We start from the raw sequence: 12,500 nt of genomic DNA, 5'->3' as shown, positions 1-12,500 counted from the left end.
CAGGGGTCACTACAACCCACAGCCCTAGAGATATTTTGGCGACTGGCTACCTCACTTACCCCCCAGGACATAGAATTCGACAGGGTGCACAGAGCCCTCGCTCCACGGATCCAAACAGACCCAGAGACTTTATATGTCGCCTACATCGCTACTCCAATAAAGATCTCATCCTGCGCAGGGCATGGGAGGTAGAGGACATTGATTTTGACGGGGCCAGGGTGAAGATCCTGCCCAATCTATTCAGGGCCACCTTGCAGCAGAGGGCACTGCTACACACCCTCCTGGATACATTTTGGCTGATAGGCTGTACCTACCAATGGGGGTTCCCTATGTCGCTGACAGGAAAGGTTCAGCTTCCTTTGCTCTGCTCGACCCTGCTGATCTGCCGGGCTTGTTCACATTTCTCGAGACAGAGGCTTTCCCGGTCCCGAACTGGCTACAACCCCTGCTGCCACCATCACGTCGATCAGCACCCTCCTCCACGATGACTGGCCTTCCTCCACGTACAAGCATGGGACGCGGGTCCCGTAACTATTCTCTTTCCAAAGTCCTAAACCCCTCCCTGACTTTACCTGACTGCCGCTCGATATATTCCAGATGTTGTCGTCTCCTCAGCACCCGTAAGTGATGTCTGCCCTGACAGCTTTTTCATTACCCAGTGCACTCACCACCTAACTTTAATTGCTGTTTGAACGGGCTTTGATCCTGTAATTTTTTCGCTACTTGACCAACGCTGCCAAAGCCTGTGTCACGCTGTGTTGGAAGGACCCCAATCCTCCTTCCATCGCCACGTGGCTCAATAAGGTCAGGAGTGTCAATACCCTGGAAGATCTGGCACTTACCGCATAAAACAGAAGAGAACGATATACGAAAACATGGGCATACTGAAAACATGTTTACGTATTCAGGTGAAGGCTAGTCCCCATCTCCCCAGTCCCCCATTCCCTTTTCTTTTCTCCCTTTTCCACTCCCTCTCCTCTTCTTGTCTCGGCACCCTTCTGGGTTACCCTCTGTTTATATTATTTAGCTTCCTTCTATCCTAAAATGTAAAGTGTCCACTAATGCAACTCAACGGGAGCAGAAAGTATATGGTCACCCCATCATTTTTGGAAATGGGAGGCTCGTCTGCGCAGCAGTGATGCTGCGCTGACTTGCTTCGAGCACCTCTACATCTGACTGTACTACGCTCGACCGTAACTATATTTGATGTGCCATGGCACCCTTGGTGCCTTTGTTATATTGTATATTGATGGACACTTTACAAATAAAGAATAAAAAAAACGACCAAAGCACCTCACCTAGGTCACAGATATTTGTACACCACAGTGTTCGCTCTTAGGTGGACATTACTGTGAGATTTTTGTATATGACACAAGGAACTCCTTATATCGATATTAGCCGTTCACTTGGGCAGGTGTAACACCTTAATCAAGTTCTGTAAATAGGTCACTGTTTAATAAAAAAGTCTCACTACCACGCTGTGCAAGAATGTAAAGCCTCGTACACACGCTTAGATTTTTGGACGACCGAAAGTTTGTTTTTTGTGGCATGCTAGTCTCATGTCGAAAGTGAAGAGGTTACTCACAATACAAAAAATTTCGTACGACAGAATACAACATCAGAAGTGAAGTAATGTGTTGAATAGTTTTGTATGTAGTCTTTTGTTTCTGAGCATGTGTAGTCTTGTGCTTATGATTTTTTTCGTACGAAAACCGTACTAATGAAACATAAATTGGACATAGAGTTCACATCAGCCAAAAATGTTATAGTCTGCACATCCAGCTTTTGTCTGATGAAAAAAAGCAAAATTGGCCGTCGGAGGCAATGTACTAATGATCCGTAAATCGTCAGACAGCTTGTCGTATGAATTTTTCCATCTGATTTTCGTATCGTGTGTATGGGCATTTAGAGTACAAAGGAAAACTTTTGGAAGCTTCTACTATTCTCAGGTTCGAACCCATTGATTTGTATGCTGTGTGGAGTAAATTTTGGTGGATACAACTTCCTCCCGTCTAACCACCGCTGGTGGGTAAAATATTTATTTAACCAAATCGCTTATAGCGCATTTCTGTTGACATGTATAAAGAATATACACTTTTGAAAATATATGCTAGGAAAAACATCTAGTCTATTTTACTTCATCTCATAGATTGGTCCCAAGCCACAAGGTAAAAAACAAAATATTTACGTAAACAATAAAACAAGAATTTAAAAGCACAGAAACAAAAAGCTACTCATTTTCCATCATATGTCTAGTGGAGTCCATGTCTTGATGGGTCAGGGCAGTTTTGGCAGGAAAAAATATTAATAGGTGGGTGGTCATAATTTTATGATCGGCAAGTGAAGTTGTTTGAGAGCTCAAATTCCTATAAAAGTTTAGCTAAAATGTTGATCTTCTGATTTGCCCTACTGGCTGACGGGGCTGTCAGCCATGACTAAGCACTGACGCCAGTGCGAAACGTTGGCCATACTGATTTTTGTGGGCTTGCAGTGACTGTATGCACAGTTGAAAATAAAGACATCTCTTTTAAAGAAAATTTTGGAGTGCGGCTGTCCAGCTTTTGTTCTTTTGTTTTTTGCCATTACCGCATTGCCAGCACCCTGGTGGTTCAACAACCCCCGATCATCACGAGGCTCACCTGGAGCGGTGAGAATTCTGTCTGTGCTGTCAGTCACATAGAAAGACCAAAAGAGGGAGTTCTGTTGGACAGCAGGGAATGGGGCCAAGCTGGGCAGTCAAAATCTTTTGACTTGTAATGTCTAGTATTTCTTAATCCTCTGGCTGTGTTGACATGCAGTTTTCAATGGAAGTGATCTCTGGTTATGCAGTTTTTCATCATGTGCTCAGTTGAAATAGCCTGGCTTTCATTAGGCTTATTTCAATAATTACTTTTAGAAAGGTAATTATTTTACTGTACAATGCACCATTTTTTTTTAGAAAGACCATTAATCCTACATAATGTCTTTCCATTGTATATTGTGTTTTTCTGTTTACCAGCTTGCTTTCTCCCTGACTTGGCAGAATCACATTCTATGAAAAGAAGGAATGTCAGATATTTTATTAATGCTTGCTTCATAAAAGTCTTTGTCAGACAAACATCACATCAAGGAATCATAAAACTAGTCAAGACCATTTTATTGAGAAGAAGCCAGAAAATAAATTTGTTTCTGGAGAAATACGGTCAGCATCATTTCTTACTGTAGGTGTTCATAGTGACTCACACTTTCATTAGGCTATCTGTGATCTTAGAGAGCTCTATACAGCCACCCATTAATGTAAGAATTAAGGTAAATGCTGCTCAATATGATCTGGATGTCAGTGGTCCCCAAGCACGGACAGAAAAAAAACAACCACAAATTCAAGCAATAATGGCACCAGAGAGTCTAGGAGTTTAGTTATTTTTAAAGACAATGCTAGGTGGCTGCAGAACACAGAAGCTCCAATTTACAATGCTATAAAACGTGTTGGTTGCCATAATGATTAGGCATCAATGTGTCATTATGGCAAATTGTGATTATTATACCTTAGCAAGTTTGAAAAAAAAAAAAAAAAAAGCAAGTGTTAAATATTTTCGGCTGTTTAAAATATTTTACATGCAACAATCACCAATTATAATAAACACTGAGTGGCATGCTGCCCATGTTATAATTTAACAGATGAACTACAGAGGCAGATGTAATATTATTACAAACAAAAAAAGTCTGGCAGAAGAATGTTAATGAAGAATAATGTGGGCATACTTAACTTTATTACCCAAATACACCCAAATGTGTTTCTGTGCCCATTATTGTGTTGTCAGCACTAAATATTAAATCAAAAGTACCAATTTATAGAGGAAGAAAAAAAATCATGGCTTATACCGAGTTCCTCTTGTTATTTTCTGCTTGCTGAGAGTAATTTTTTTCACTTGTTTGCAAAGTTCCAAAACTGCATAAAAGAGAAATTGCCAAAAAAAAAGAAAAAAAAAAGAAGGAGGTTTGACGGATTTGCACTAGGTCAATTATCAGCAATACTAAAGTAGCTCAGATTTCTTTTCATTTTTTGTATTTTTCAGAAATCAAAGAAAATCTGCATAGGAATGCAAACAATGCGTTAGAACCACTTTAATTACAGCAGGAATTTCCACAGCACACACCAGAATGTCATTCTGCATAGAAACATTTGTACCCACTTTTCTCAGACATTAAAATGGTATATAATGTATCCCTTAAAAGTAATATTAAAGCGGGGGTTCACCCTATCGACAGGAAAAAAAAAAAATTTTTTTCTTTTACCTTTAAATCAGGCACTGTAGCGCGAGCTACAGTATGCCTGTCCCGAATTTTTTCCCCCCATACTCACCTTGTAGTCGTCCATCGAAGATACCGGGGAATGGGCGTGCCTCTGGAGACGGAGGATGATTGACGGCCGGCTCTGGCGCGTCACGCTTCTCCGGAAATAGCCGAAATAGGCTTGGTCTTCACGACGCGTGCGCATAGCCTGTGCGCACGCGCCGTGAAGAGCCGAGACCTACTCCGGCTGTCTTCGGGGAGAGTGACGTGCCAGGGCCGGCCGTCAATCATCCTCCCTCTCCATAGGCACGCCCATTCCCCGCGGGAGCCGGAATCTACGATGGACGACTACGAGGTGAGTACGGGGTTAAAAAAATCGGGACAGGCATACTGTAGCTCGCGCTACAATGCCTGTCTCGATGGTAACATCATGGGATTGTGGGTGAACTACCGCTTTAAAGTCTGTTTTTTTTTTTCTGTTAAAAAATAACAAACATGGTTTGAACAGTGCAGCCCAGATCTTCCGCTTCTTGAGTCCCTTGCCAACGATCCTGGCCCCTCCCTCCTGCCAAGTGCCCCCGGAAAAAGGAGCTTGCTTAAAGGGCACGGACACGGAGCTGCAACTCAGCCTTGACCCCTCCCTTATCCAATAGGGAGGGAGCGGGCCCCAAACAGCCGAGGCTCTTGTGCACATCGCTGGATAGAGATGGGACTCAGGCAAGTATTAGGGGGCTTAGGGGGTATGCTCCACACAGAATTTTTTTTTATCTCAATGCATAGAATGCATTAAGGTAAAATAAGGAAAAATACCTTCTGCCTTTACAACCACTTTAACGTGTAGACCTAAACCTTGAAACATGTTCCAACCTTTTGTACAGTTTCTTGAACACAACTCTGTCTCCAATCCCTTTCCAAAGGCATGCTAGCAGTTACAAATACTTGCTAGCTCACACTGCCACTCAGCCTTCGAAAGTTTTCCTTTCTTAAGTGCAACCACTGTCCTAATTTAAAAATAGTGCAGCTGTGTGGTGTCAGCGCTGCTAACTTCATTACTCATTAAATACAAAGAACACGGACCTCTCTTCCTCTCCTCCTCATTTTGATAACCCCTCCTTGTGCACAGGCAGACACCCACAGAATGTGATCAGCTCACTAGATTCCTGGCAACAAAATGGTATTTGCACTTTAACAGATTTACCATGTCCAAATTTAACCACTTGCCACCCGCCATATAGTAAAATGATGGCGGTAAAGTGGTTCTGTTATCCTGACCGGATGACATATGACGTTATCAGGATAACAAACTGCTGCTCGACCCCGGAGGCGCGCATTGCGGCGATCGTTGTTGCGGCGTGGCAGTTTGACACATCGCAACTCTGATCTAGGTAAAGAGTCTCCAATCACTGCTGATTATGATGTAAACAGGAAGAGCCATTGATCGGCTTTTCCTCACTCGCGTCTGACAGACGCGAGTAGAGGAGAGCCGATCGACTGCTCTCCTGACAGGGGGGTCTACGCTGATTATCAGCACAGCCCCCCTCGGATGCCCGCCCAAAACCACCAGGATGCCGCTAGGACCACCAGGGATTGCCACCCTACTGGACCACCAGGTATGCCACTCTAGACCACCAGGGAAATGCCAGTGCCCAGGCACCTGCCAATCAGTGCCCAGGCAGCTGCCAATCAGTGCCCATGAAAAATGCCTGCCAGTGTCAGCAGCAATGCCCATCAGTGAAATATATCAGTGCCAGTCATCAGTGCCCATCAATGCCATCTTTCAGAGCCCACCAGTTTTTTTTCAATCTTTCTGGCCTTTTTTTATTCGTTTTAGCAAAAAATAAAAACGGCAGAGGTGATAAAATACCACCAAAAGAAAGCTCCATTTGTGGGAACAAAATGCTAAAAATTTAGTTTGGGTACAGTGTAGCATGACCGCGCAATTGTCATTTAAACAGCGACAGCGCTGAAAGCTGAAAGTTGGCCAGGGCAGGAAGGTGCGAAAGTGCCCTGTATTGAAGTGGTTAAGACTTCCAAATCACAGAAATTCATTGTAAGGGTTTGCATACAGTCTACTCAAAACATGATTTTTAAAAATTGTAATTAAAAGTGCTATAATTATCCCAAAAAAGGTTAACATTAGTTGCTGTAATATGAAGCAAAAAATGTAAATGGAAGACAGCAACTTCACTACACTAATGGTGGCTTTAGCAGAAAATACCAGAACAACTAAGCCCATCCTTAGCCTGTGCAGACGTGCAACAAATAAAAGCTTGAAGCATTAAGTATTTAGATTTTCATGCTTCATTTACAACACGGAACACCGGCTCTGCTTCCTGAGGCTGGCAAAATGAAAACATCAAATGGCAGAAAAGGCTGCACGGCTCAGCCTCTGCTTCTACATAATTAAAGAAAACACACTCAAGAACAGAACGGAGCAGGAGATGTAGACAGAGGTTACTTGTTTTGCATACAGAGCACATGAAGAAATGAACTAGAGTAAAAAAACAAAGGCCCAATAAGACTGGGGGTTCGTTGCTCCAGCATAATTAACAGGTACATGCTGCCCAATCACAAAGGTGCTTCCACATTGTTATTCTTCTATATCATGGTATCTTACACAGATGAATAAATCATTGCAAATGATTTGCAAATTTGTATTTATTTTTTGCAATCGTTGTTTAACATTTTTTGGAAGACAAGTCAGGGATACAGAATATGGAAAAATGGGGGGTAGAGATGGCACAGTATTAACATATATTAAGCATATGTCAAAGTCAAGAACTCTGGCATAAGATACTGACTGGATGGCAACAGGATCCATTTGGATTTATCATGGTATTGGAAAGTCTACACATCTCCAGGCGTAGTATGCATTTTAATAAACATACTTCAAAATAGGATGGTAAGATTATCAAGTATACGCATAATTCATTCAAGGATTTGTGTGCCCATGTTTTTCTGTTGATCTCATGTGCAGCACCTGAGTTAGGCTGAGGTCATGGAGAACAGGGGGCATAAAAGGTGGGGGGGGGGGGCAGGGAAAGATGGTATTAGTGAAGAGTAGTATATAAGGCGAGGGAAAGAAGTATAGAGATAGTGGGAGAGGCGGAATATAAGATCTTCCTGCCACCATTGCCTAGACCGCACCAAGAGGGTGTTGATTTTATTTGTAACCTGTATATGCAACAAATATAAAATATAGAAGGATAGCCCGTTTGGCATGTTTACTGGGACCTGGTAATACGGACAGTAAAACAATCTGATGGAGACACTGGAACCTATAGTCTTTGTATAGAGAATTGTGTTGCAAACTGTTTTGATAAAAGGGCAAGCCCACCAAATGTGGGACACAGTGCCAACATAGGTCTGAGACTGAGGCATAAATAACTTTAGGACAAGGGTATGAGCAAGTGAGGATTTTAAATATGGTTCCTGCACCTTGGTTACCAGGGACAGCTGGTGTGTCAAGATAAGTTTTTCCCCAATCATCAGAAGTAATGTGCAGCAAGGTTTGAACACCACACAATATGCCAACACTGCAGCTATATAGCAGGTTTTAGCCCAAAATATAATACGATCTTTGCGTGCTTCACTCTAGAATCCAATCACAAACAAATGGATAAATATATTCACACACATACAATGGTGTCAGCAAACACAATAGGGTTATTGGTTTAGTGCCATAACATACACAAAGCAATCACCAGTCTTCTGAAACAAGTGAAAAATATTTGCGCTGTGAAAAACATATATATGAATTAAATCTAATTGGCAACAAAAGTGAAAGTGACAATCGGATGGCAATATGATAGCAATAAACTGAACAACCCCTAGATAGGCAGAATAATACACAGATGGTCTATATTAGAAAGTCCAGCTGCACAAAAATAACACTAATAAAAATAATAAAAGACACAGTTCGTAAAAAGGTCTGATCCGGTTGATGGAAAAAGGTAAAGGAAGTATTCAGAGGAAGAAGACCCCGTAGCCGAAGACTGGTGGAAAAGGTAAGCCGTACACCATAAAGTCTCACACACACCTCCAGTGGTCCCAGCAGCTCACCTCACGGCTAGTAACTAGAACTTGTTGACCAAATCCTTTACCTTTTTCCATCAGCCGGATCAGACCTTTTTCCATCAGCCGGATCAGACCTTTTTACGAACTGTCTCTTTTATTATTTTTATTAGTGTTATTTTTGTGCAGCTGGACTTTCTAATATAGACCATCTGTGTATTATTCTGCCTATCTAGGGGTTGTTCAGTTTATTGCTATCATATTGCCATCCAATTGTCACTTTCACTTTTGTTGCCAATTAGATTTAATTCATATATATATGTTTTTCACAGCGCAAATATTTTTCACTTGTTTCATATTACCACTTGTCTATTAAGGTAGACCTTCCTAGTATTTGCAGCAGTATCCCCGTCACTTCCTTCCCCACTCCCCCTTCCCATTCTTTCACTTTAGACAGCGCACGAGTTCCACTTTACCTAAATCACCAGTCTTCACTGTGGAGACCAACAAAAGGGACTTCAATCAGGTTCAACAATTTGGTAGGGCACAGCCCACCTTTTTCAAGGTGACTGCATAGTATGAACCCAATGATACAATAAATAGCCCCAAACACCATCTACAAACTGCCCCTACCCACATAATCACCTCTAGCTATCCATGTTGCATAACAAACTGTGACATACAGGAATTTGCTTTGCTGGGCACTTAAAGCACACTAGCGTACTCTAAGGTAACCATGTGGTACTACTTGCAAGCGACGAGAACAGGAGTTTTCACCAAAAAGTCATGTTTCTACCTGTGCGGTATACAATGATCGGAGGTGGCAAGTTAGTAAATGCCAACGACTGAACACCCACAATAACTGGCCAACTTGTTTAATCACTTAATTTATGACAGGACTCATGGTAGTATAGGTGTTGGTAAAAAAGACCTGGCAGTTGTTAAGAAAACTCACTAGCCTGGCCTGGGACATTGGCTTCTTCGGGTCATACGTGCAATCTGTTGAAAGAGTTTTTGAGGTATCTCCTTTGAGTAAACTGTGCCATTTCTGCAAATTGTTTTCTAACAATATATATACTATATAATATAGTATATTATAATATAATATACTTGGAGTTAAAAAATTTCACCTCAACATTTGGGCCAATGGGATCCCTCTAATCAATGAAGTAGGTAACTTACATGCAACGATCAGTGCCCCTACGATGAATACAAGCAGCTATGCATACTCCTTAAAGGGATTGTAAAGGCAGAAGGTATTTGATATTCAATTTTTTTTTAGACACACACACACACACACACATATATACACACACACACTTATATATATATATATATATATATTATTCCCTGCCAGTGCCCATCAATGAGGCCTCGCCAGTGCCCTTCAGCTCAGCCCAATCAGTGCCCATCAATGCAGCCCGATCAGTGCCCATCAATGCAGCAGATCAGTGCCCAGGTATTAGAGAGTGAGGAGACATTGGATCAGAGCCGGGATCTGCTCCTAAGACACAGCATGGACTTGAATGAATTGCCTGTTGGCCACCGTCACAGTCCCGCCTCCTGGACGGGCTCCAATAATAGACGTCACACGTCCCGGCAATGGAACAGTGTGTTGTTGATCATAGGAGCTGTTCCAGGAGGCAGGACTTTGTTCGACTGCAGCCGCCAGTTAATTCATTCGAATCAATGCTGTATCACAGTGGTCGATCCCCACTCTGTGTGATACGGCAGCGACCCCCCCCCCCTCACCCTGAGGCAGCCCCACACTCGTTCCCAGTTTTTTTTCCACCCACTATATATATATATATATATATATATATATATATATATTACACACACCGTGAGATCCTCGATCACCCACTCACCCAATTGAATTCAAGATACTAACAACTTCATACAAAGCCATCCAACAACTTTGCCCCCAGCATCACTAATCTTGTCTCAAATGACCAACCAAATCGTTCTCTTTGCTCCTCCAAGACCTCCTGCTTCCCATCTCCCTTGTCACCTCCACCCATGCTCACCTCTAGGACTTCTCCATAGCCTCTCCCATCCTCTGGAACACAGTACCTCAATCTGTCCGACTATCTCTAAAGGTCCATACACACGATCAGATTTTCCGATGGGAATTGTGTGATGGCAGGCTGTTGAAAAATCCGACCCTTTGTATGCTCCACTGGACAATTGTTGTCGGATTTTCCGCTAACAAATGTTGGATAGCATGCTTTAAAATTTTCCAACAACAAATGTGTTTGTCGGATTATCCGATCGTGTGTACACAAGTCCATCAGACAAAAGTCCAAAGTACAAACACGCATGCTCAGAAGCAATGCTAACCAAGGGTGGCACTAAAGAGCTGAAAAACTAAGTAGTTTTGTGTTTGCTGGCCAACAATTTGTGCACTTTGTATGCAAGACAAATTCCTGGCCAACGCTCTTTGGGCAAAAGTCCTACGCTTTGTCCACCGAAAATATGATCATGTGTACCAGGCTTTACTCTGTCCACTTGTACGATCCCTGAAAAATCATCTCTTCAGAGAGGCCTATCCTGCCCCCAACGAACAACTGTACATTTATTCAGCCTATCCCCCACAATTATATAAATGATACATACAGTGAGGGAAAAAAGTATTTAATCCCCTGCTGATTTGTACGTTTGCCCACCGACAAAGAAATGTCTATAATTTTAATGGTCTATAATTTTAATGGTAGGTTTATTTTAACAGTGAGAGACAGAGCAACAACAAAAATATCCAGAAAACGCAGTTTAAAAAAGAAAAAAAATTGATTTGCATTTTAATGAGTGAATAAGTATTTGATCCCCTATCAATCAGCAAGATTTCTGGCTCCCAGGTGTCTTCTATACGGGTAACAAGCTGAGATTGGGAGCACTCCCTTCTTAAGGCTGGGTTCACACATATGCGAATTCGCAGAACATTTGATAATCTGTTCTTTTCACTGGGTATGGTTCACATATGTGCGTTGCATCCGCATTGCACAAAAAAAACGTGTGTTTCTAGGCAGTGCAGTGCGAATTGCAGGCACATCTTCAATGGAAACGCATCCGAGTCGCAGATGTGTTCTGTTCTGAACACACATTCTCTCCCCCTTCTCACTACAGCTTCCCCCTCTCCCTGTTTAGTTGATCAGCAGCTACAACGGAGAAGAACCGCTGAACTGATTTTTATCCTCGCAGTGAACTCAGAGCTGTAATTCGCACCGCACATGTGTGAACCCAGCCTAAAGGGAGTGCTCCTAATCTCAGCTGGTTACCTGTATAAAAGACACCTGCCCACAGTAGCAATTAATCAGATTACAATCTCACCACCATGGCCACGACCAAAGAGCTTTTTCAAGAATATCAGAGGCAAGATTGTAGACCTACACAAGGCTGGAATGGGCTACAAGACCATCGCTAAGTAGCTTGGTAAGAGGCAGCTGGGACCAAAAAAACAAATGGTAACACACTGGCCAAGGAGGACTGAAATTCTGCAGCGCCCGCAAGGTCCCCCTGCTCGAGAAAGCACATGTACAGGCCCTGTCTGAAGTTTGCAGATTTGCTGCGAGATCTCTTTTATGGTAGGCAGGCCCCCTCCTCCCGAAGGTTCTCCGGTCATCTCCGGCACTTACCGGAGCCGTCAGGGTCCACTCCCCTCACATGATGGATGCTGAGGGAGGGAAAGATAGCTCCCACTCTGCTCCACACCATTGGATGGTGGAAGAGACATCAAACGTCACTTCCGCCCAATGGTCTTAAAGGCGAAATTTACAAGGTATGTTAATATTCCTTGTAATAAGAATAAAAGTGACCCAAACATTTTTTTAAAAGACAGGTGTGGCTTGATGCAAATTGCTGACATGTGCGACCTTAAAGGTATCCTATCAAAACAAACCCTAATAGAAAAATTTCAAACTCCCTAACACAGAAGTGTATCATCACTTCCAGATAGTGCATTAGCTGAAGACTCATGTACAGCGTACACATGATTTAACGGCTTCCACCCCTATGGAATATCTGTGAGGGTCCTTCGATAAGCATATCGGCCACATCTCAAAAATATACAGCATCTTGTCCTCCAAGTCGGAATTTTTTTTTATATGAACAAATGGGAACAGGATATAGAAGCAACGCTGGACTTGGATAAATGGGTTAAAATGGCACAACTCGCCTCTAAATCATTCATTAACACCTCATTGATTGAGGCGAATTAT

The 12,500-nt window shown here is 42.5% G+C and overlaps 1 protein-coding gene across 16 annotated transcripts in view; it reads right to left on the bottom strand.

Moving 5' to 3' along the window:
• The window catches only part of GRIP1 (glutamate receptor interacting protein 1), a 713,137-nt gene that overhangs the window by 188,070 nt on the left and 512,567 nt on the right, over window positions 1–12,500 (bottom strand). The gene's annotated exons all lie outside the window — the stretch shown is intronic.

Source organism: Rana temporaria, chromosome 3, assembly GCF_905171775.1.
Source record: "Rana temporaria chromosome 3, aRanTem1.1, whole genome shotgun sequence".
Lineage (NCBI taxonomy): Eukaryota > Metazoa > Chordata > Amphibia > Anura > Ranidae > Rana > Rana temporaria.
Note: the sequence above shows the minus strand (reverse complement) of the source record. Positions and strands in the feature narration are given on the sequence as shown.